Genomic DNA, 8,477 nt, shown 5'->3' with positions numbered 1-8,477 from the left:
TCCTTCAAAGCACAAAATGAGGTTTCTGGCATTAAAGAATGAACAGTTCATTTTTTCTTCTTTGTTTTCAAAAAAATTTTAAATTATTTTTCTCAAGTATAATGCAGTTCTCTGAATTATTCTGAATTGAAAGATTTTGTTTAGTAGGTTAGTATTCTTGTAATAGCCGACTTGTGAGCTAACCAGGAAAGGTATGAGCTTGAAATTTGACATGGATCTTTCCATCCATAATGCCTGCCAGCACCCAAAAAATTATAGCCTGAAACTTTGTAGAATTCCCTGCAGGGGGGGGCGGGGTTAGGGTATAATCATGGAGAAATTCACCACTTTCCCTTCCTTCATTCTTCATCTCAGTCTTGTATTTTCGAAGGAAAATAACTAACATCTGATTTCTGTATTTTTAAAGGAAAATTACTTGTCTTGTATTTTTGAGGGAAAATAACTAACATCGCAGCTGATTGGGCCATTCTGAATCCATTTCTATATTATATGCAAGATATTCACTTAAAAAAAAATTTCACCTCAGCTCAAGCCTACTCTGGACTTTTAAAAAGGAAATACTTTCCTTGTGAAATACAGTGAACATATAGTCAGGTAGAATTACATAACTACCCCAGACAAAAATTGTGTAGAGATTAAATATTGCACAGGGGTCCAGGAACATGTCAGGATTCACCAAAAAAAAAGCCCTACCCCCAAGAAGATGGGAACACCCTCAAATCCATAATGGCGAGCATGGTACTTTTTTCTACAATTAATCAAGGGGGGACCCTTGATAACTGATTTTTAATGATTTTCAAATGTCAAAAATAACTAGACAGGGAACACCCTCTTGATGAGTAGATGAAAAAAATGGGGTCACTTTTGAAATTTGGACCACGTGGTCCCAAGATATGACCTCTAAAGTCCAAAAAATGACGATTTTGATGACGTCAGCATTTTTTGTAAGAGCAATAAATTGGAACAACGACATGCTCATCATGGAGCCCTGATCACGGGCTTTCAGAAAAATATATTGTTCAATATGTTTATATCAGCCGTTATAAAAATCGTTAGAACGCCTATTTTTGCAGAATCAGCACTTTCTTTCTATTTTAAAATCATTATATCTCGTTATTATTCCTGGACCTATGTGCAAAATAGAATAGAATTCTTTCTCTAATTTTTTTAAGGAATCTTTTTTTTAATGGATTGAGATTTTTCATAAAAAAACAGGGTATCTATGACATCTATGACCTGTGTGTACAATACATTGTGTATATTTTGTGTAACGCTTCATTCAAAATGCATAATGCTGCAGGAGTCACGTTTCACGCGTCTTCGTCGTTGATGTTCAAGTATTATGCGAAATTTTCGACTTTAAGTCGTCTTGTTCTTATTTTAATCATTTTTGGCTTCATTGTTCTTATAAAGTTGTTCTCTTTTTAAATGTTTTCGAGCCTTATTGTTCTTATTTAGGCCTATTTCAGCTTCCTTGTTCTAATAAAAAGGACCACGGTCACCATCCCTGAAAGGACGTAATATACCCAAGAAAAGAAACCCTTTAAAAATGCTTTTATTCTCATCATTGCAAAAGAACCCCTCCCCGTTGAAAATATACCACACTTTTATAAAAACATCCGAGATTTTATTAGAGCCTGACCTTTTGGGAATTGAGCGTGAAGTGACTTTTTCTTCTCAATCTTCTCGGTATGAATACTCTCACCGGTCAGTGAGAAAAGCGGAATAACTACCATCCTATTGTCTACAAAAGATCACTAAAAAGGGAAAAGTTTAAGAGGCGGGAAAAATTTGAAAACGGCCTGGGACAGAGTAAGCAGTGGTGTTTATAGTGTTACGTTGTTTGTTCCAGACTCTACCACCAATAATTTCCCCTTAAACCGCCGTGATGGCTGTAAACTCTGCGCATATATTTTTCCCGCATTTACTAAACCCTCTAACGGACGATAGCATTGTCTAAATTACTACTAAATTATACTAAAATATCTATTTTCAAGAATTTTTTGAATAGCTTTTTCCGTTGTCATGGTTATATAATGATTACGTCATGCTGTCTTTCGTAAACAAACCATCACCCTTAATGATCAAAATAATTATCGAGAAATCTCAAAACAATTAAATATATCGAAAAATTTCTTTACAGAAAAATTAGAAGATGATATTTTTAATCTTTAGTTTTTTATAAGAATTGAAATTCAAAACTTTAAAAGTCAACTTTTTGACCTACTGTAAAAGTACGTTTAATGATAACCTGACGATTTTCAATATAACCAAATATATTGTCTCGTAAAAATTGTTAAATCAGAGCAGCGTTGATACATTTTTACTGTACATTATACTCTAAAATTATATTAAAAAAAGTAGGTAATGTTAGATGTTCTTATAAAAAGTTTTAGCCTTATATAACAACAATATCTACATAACTGATTATTTTATCAGATTCTTCAAGATCACTGTGTCGAAATGAACGAGTTGGAAATCTTTATGATATTAGCATCTACTATATTTTGTAAATCTCAGATTTCTACTTGAAGAAAATTCTTGGTTGGTAGTTAATATATTTTTGTTTTTGAACAGGTCAAATAATACAGAGTACTAGATAGAGAACAAAGGACATCTTTTTGGAATTGAACCTTTTTGATGGATTTTATATCAATCAAAAAGGTATTACTTATTGATTAAAAGTATTAAAATTAGTGATTGTCTTTGACTTTGGAAGTTGGAAGTTGGAAATTACAACCTGTTTTTTCTAAATTGAAGAGCCACAATCGAATTTAGAAAAAAAAACGAATACTTGAAAACGAATTGATTTAGGGGAGCCCATCAAAAAGTGTTATCATCGTTTACGGGTGATGGAAAATGGTCACACGCTCTCATTCAGATTCCCTGAAATGATGAAACAAAATTCAAATGCAAGTGCGTCCATGGCTCAATCGTTTAACAACAATAAAACCAAAGATTATGGACAAAAGAAAGTCATTTTTCCATCTCTGTCTCAGGAACTACCAGCAAGGATACAACGAAAAAGTACTCGAGTACATCACGAGAAAACAACAAAAATACCATTCGATCAACCGCTCGTTTTACGAATAAACGAGAAAAACGATGAAATAGAGATGAATCGAGACGAATCGATGGCTCCTTGTGATTCGAAACAGAACGTACTTTTACGAACAGTGACTCACAGTGAAAAATATTGCCGCCGTAAACAAAATACGAAAAGATCGTCGTTACCAAATAAAACATACCCGAAAACTATCCCGACAAAACTCGTTACCGAGAAATTAAGATTCGGTAACGAAGAGTTATACGATTTTATTAATAACCAACCGAGAATCAACGACTCCTTTCAACAACATTTACAAACGTTCGAACTGAAACGTATGAGTAGTACTGAGAAGGTTAGGAAATGGTTGAATAATCATTATATAGAACATGCTGCGAAGGACTCAAAAGATCAGGATGTTACAAAAGGATCTTCAGCAAAATCGAAAATGGAGGTGAATAATAATGAGGCCGAGGAATCACAAGTGACTTAAGAAGCATGGATATTGACTTAATGTATTCAAAACATCTCCTTGGATTTTTTAGCCTGGATATCCAGACTGTAAACTATTTCAGTCTAGTTTATTGTGTTTTTGCCTATCGTTTACGGTCTGGTCTTCCTAGATCGCCTGCATCCAAATCTGAGGATGCAAATAATGACCAGGATATTTTTATTGAGCTTTTAATACACTTTTTTTTATAAGAACAAAGAAATCCTCGTCGAGGCTCGGCTATTTAAATTCTTTGACACAATTTTTGGACAGTATATCTTCGAGTCTCAGTACGGTTTCTTGAAAAGCTTAATTTCACAATACAACTAACGTGACCACCTACCACCAAAAAGAACTTCATTAATTTAGCTAGAGCTTTTTTGATAATTTGGTTATTTCCTCGTTTCTCGAAATTTGAAGTTCGGACGAGAAAGTCACTCTTGGGCCTATCGAATATTTCAATTTGAGAAGGGTTTTTATAGACTTCCAGGCTATATTTTGAGCCTTATTAGACCCTTCCAACCTAAGTTAGAGCGCTCCCAAATCGATTGTGGCTATAAGATTTCGTGGGATTTTCCCTTTTTCCCAAATATTACGACCTTGATTGTAGCAATCCTTCAATGTTGAAAGAAGTGTGCTACTTCTTCACTTGAATGTTAGAGTGTGATTTTGAAGGACCGTCCTCAGGAACCAGATTCTTTGGGCTTATGTATGTGTGTTTTTCTGCAACGGAGACGGTAAGGTTCTAATTTAACTAGATCCTGACCAACTGAGGATGACGGCAAATCAGCACTTCTACCGTCCTCGGTTTTGCAAGGTCAGAACTGCGGGTTATTCCAAATCGCTTCAGTCACTCTACCGTCCTCAAAAGTGCAAACACATAAACTCGTTATTCTTTTGGGTGAGGTCTAAGGTTGATGCAAAGATTAATTAATTGAATTGTTGTGAAAAATATATTATTTGGTTGAAAGAATAAATATACATCTATTTTTATACACAGCAAATCAAATCATCCTTGTTAGATTATCCAGAAATCTGGTCAAAGTTCTTTGGGTTATCAGATGAATTTTCATATTTGGCTGAATATTACTATATTTAGCTTAGAAATACCTTTTATGGTCCAGTGAGACACAACTAAATCTTTGGATCCAATTATTTTCCAAAGCTGAGATATTTGACTTTGAAATCTCTAAAAATGAGTTGAATCTCTATTGTTTTCAAGTAAAAATTTGAAAATTCAAAGTCAAATATCTCAGCTTTGGACCATAAAAGGTATCTCTAAATAAGCCAAATATCAAAAATCATCTGCTAATAGCTTTAAGCATTTGATAAAAAAATGAAAGAATAAGTATCGTTGACCCTGTTTGAAATGGTTTCACAAGTCTCTTTTCGTCGTTGTCATTTCTGGTGAATACAGAGGATCCATCATTGATTGTTTTAAGATGAGAAAACTTTCTGGAATAGTATTTACGGTGGTGCTTGGTTGAGATTCAACGTCCAAACATCGCAATAAAATCAAACCATTAAAATCAATCTTCTCTTTTCAAAGTAGGAATGTTCGGATGAAAAAAATTCGAAAACAACATCCATTATCCTCCAATAAATCCTAAAGTTTCGTATAGAACATCCAATAGAATCGAATAGAACATCCATTATATTCCAATAATTCCAAAGTTTTATGAAGAAACACAACCAAAACATATTTCAATTCAAAAACTCCATATAATATGACACGAAGTAGTTAAGTGGTGTCCATCAGAACCAAAAACGATCAATAAAAGAAATTTAGAACCAAAAACGATCAATAAATGCAATTTAGAAAGTCGAGTTACCTTGATCCATACAACATATCAACAAGTTAAATTATGTATCAACAATTTGTGAATATTTACATAAATTTCTTCTTCTCTTTCACTTTGTCTCTTTCTTTACTCCATAGATTCAACCAGCAATCCCATTTCGGTCAAAAGCTTTTTCTCCATCTCAAGATATTCAGCATATTGCTATGAAAAGATTTATTTTCGTTTTTATCCAATTTGTACCCCCGAGTTCCCTAAAGTTTGGTATTTGGTCATAATATCATATATTATATGGCAATAATATCATATGGCCAATTTTCCATGAGAAATTACTGTATTATATATAAACCAAGACTTATTTTTTCGAATTATGGAAATTCAAGTGTAATAAAATAATGAAAACTCACAGCTTTTGATCTCGTATCCCATTCCTCTTCAGTTTCTTGGACATGTCCCTATGAGGAAAAAAGGATAAAAGTTCATACGTCACAGCTAATTGGTAAAGGGATTTACAGTAGCGAGTCTATGTATTTATTTGCACTTTTGAGGACGGCAGAGTGACTGAAGCGATTTGGAACAACCCGCTTTCTTGACCTGCGAGGACGGTAAAAGTGCTGATTTATCGTCATCCTCAGTCAGTCAGGATCTAGTCAAATTAGAACCTTACCGTCTCCGTCACAGATACATAAACTCGCTACTTTATACTGGATGGTGCCGGAACCCAAACCGGGTTCCCTGGATTGTGGCAATGACTCTTAGACTACTTGCCACCACTCGGCTATCATTCCTATTATAGCCCTGTTTACAACTAAATAGATTTTAAATGTGCAAACCAGCTATGTAACCAATGTCAAAGTTTTTGTCTTTTAGCTTGGCGGTTATTTCTAATGTTTTACGGCTGTTTTTTTTCATACATGTTCTTCTTTATATTTTCACAGAAGATCTAGGAAAGAGGCTCTCAAACTCACTGCTTTTGAATCCACTTTGATGGAGGTTGGGAGCGAGTTTTGACCACGTGTTTTATCCAATAATTCAAGGCGACTTGCTTCTCTGTCCAAATAATGTTCAAATGCATGGAGCTAAATAAAGAAAAAGAAGCTTTAAAATTAAACAAGTCTTTCAATACACATGTTACACAATGTATCAAAGTACTTACCCTTAGAGATGAAACAATGCCAATCCCTTATATCTTTTAAAACAAAAATCAAAACTCGTATCTTCAATCAGAAATTCATTACTTATTATTTAAACTGGTTATCGTTCCTGTTGTTGTTCTGCTACCTTACACCAGTGACCCCTGGGGAAGACAACGACTCAGCTGCATCTATATAAGCTGATTCACCATTCCATGGCCAGCAACTTAAAACACGTCTTTCTCACAGACCCACTGGGAACCCTTCCCACTGGAAAAAAATCATTCCCAGTAGGAAATTATACTCTAATTTTTGTCCCCACTGAAAATATTTAGATATGCAAATCCTTACTGCTAATTATTGTGGTATTTTTCCATCCCTTCTGAATTTTCTGGCTAGAAAACAATGGAATTCAATTCCCCAGCCATAAAAAACATGAAAATATCAATCCCCCATCGTTATTTTACACCCCACTGGCTGATATAATCCCACCGGGTCTGTGAGAAGGGGTGTTTTAAAATATTAGTCATCGTTGTTATTACTTCTTATGTACAATATCCCTGTATCATAACACACCCCTGTATCACAGAACAATATCCCTGTATCATAGCACACCCCTGTATCATAGGACACCCCTGTATCACAGTACAATGCCCCTGTATCATAACACACCCCTGTATCGCAGAACAACACCCCCTGTATCATAACCCACCCCTGTATAACAGTACAAAATACCTGTATCACAGTACAATACCCCTGTATCATAGGACACCCCTGTATCACAGTACAATACCCCTGTATCATAACACACCCCTGCATCGCAGAACAACACCCCTGTATCATAACCCACCCCTGTATAACAGTACAAAATACCTGTATCACAGTACAATACCACTGTATCATAGGACACCCCTGTATCACAGTACAATACCCCTGTATCATAACACACCCCTGCATAACAGTACAATACCCCTGAATCATAGCACACCCCTGTATTGCAGTATCGCAGTATCAAAGTATACCTATGTGCCAGAGTACAACCCTATATACACATACAATATAGACCAATTTCGGCAAAATCCAGTTAGAAACTATTTTCAAGCAAACCTCAAGTAAGCTGCCTGTTCCTAACTGACACAAAATTTCACCCACGAAATAAAAACATACAAAAAACTTTGCGCAGGTCCAAACGGGAAATATTTGAAGACGTTGAGCTATCAAGGTGTTACTAAATCATCCTGTACATATTCTTTCTATCATTTAGTAGGTAAAGGGCTGATCGTGAGTGAAAATGACGTCATACGGAATCGGTCTATATTCATGTATCACATAACCTCCCTGTATCACAGTACAACCCTGTATCACAGTACAACCCTGTATCACGGGTGGACTTAAGAGAGTTTCAATCATAATTTAACAGATGGTAGCTTCGCATTATTGCCTTTTCAAGCAAGTGCAAATGCCAATTGTCTAAATCTGCGGTTCCTCTTGTACTGAGAAGAATTATAGGCGATCAAAATAATGTAGTTGGCACCTCATTGGTGGTAGCATATCGCAAATTCCAAGGAACTTCCATGACGTGAAGTGTTCCTACTTCATCACCAGCTGCTAGTAATTGTTGTTTGGCTGAAAAGAAAACAGAATTTAACGTCAAACAAACATTCGTTCAACACCCGTAGCGATATAATGACGAGTTTATATGCGGGTGTTTTTCTGCGACGGAGACGGTTAGTTTCTGATTTGTCTAGATCTTGATCAACTGAGGACGACGGTAGCAAGCACTTTGCCCTGGAATTTTGTGGGTCAGAACTGCGGGTCACTTCACCGTCCTCCACAGTGAAAATCCATAAACTCGCTAATTGGTAGGGGGTGTAGCATATCGCAATGTGAGTCCTTAGGGTTTTGTCTATGTCCGGTTAATAATGTGTCTGTAAAAAAAAAATTCACCGGAAGTAAAAATTTTGATTTCAAATGTTACATTTGATTTTCCATGGCACATAATACATTTA

At 35.4% G+C, this 8,477-nt stretch overlaps 1 pseudogene; it reads right to left on the bottom strand.

Annotated features, from left to right (window-relative positions):
- Nucleotides 1-5,330: 5,330 nt before the first annotated feature.
- Nucleotides 5,331-8,477, bottom strand: part of LOC136801619 (dynein axonemal intermediate chain 3-like) — an 87,479-nt pseudogene continuing 84,332 nt past the window's right edge.

Source organism: Clytia hemisphaerica, unplaced genomic scaffold, assembly GCF_902728285.1.
Source record: "Clytia hemisphaerica strain Z4C2 unplaced genomic scaffold, Clytia hemisphaerica genome assembly, whole genome shotgun sequence".
Classification (NCBI taxonomy): Eukaryota; Metazoa; Cnidaria; class Hydrozoa; order Leptothecata; family Clytiidae; genus Clytia; species Clytia hemisphaerica.
The sequence above is the reverse complement of the archived record's forward strand: the minus strand, read 5'-3'. Positions and strand labels throughout refer to the sequence as shown.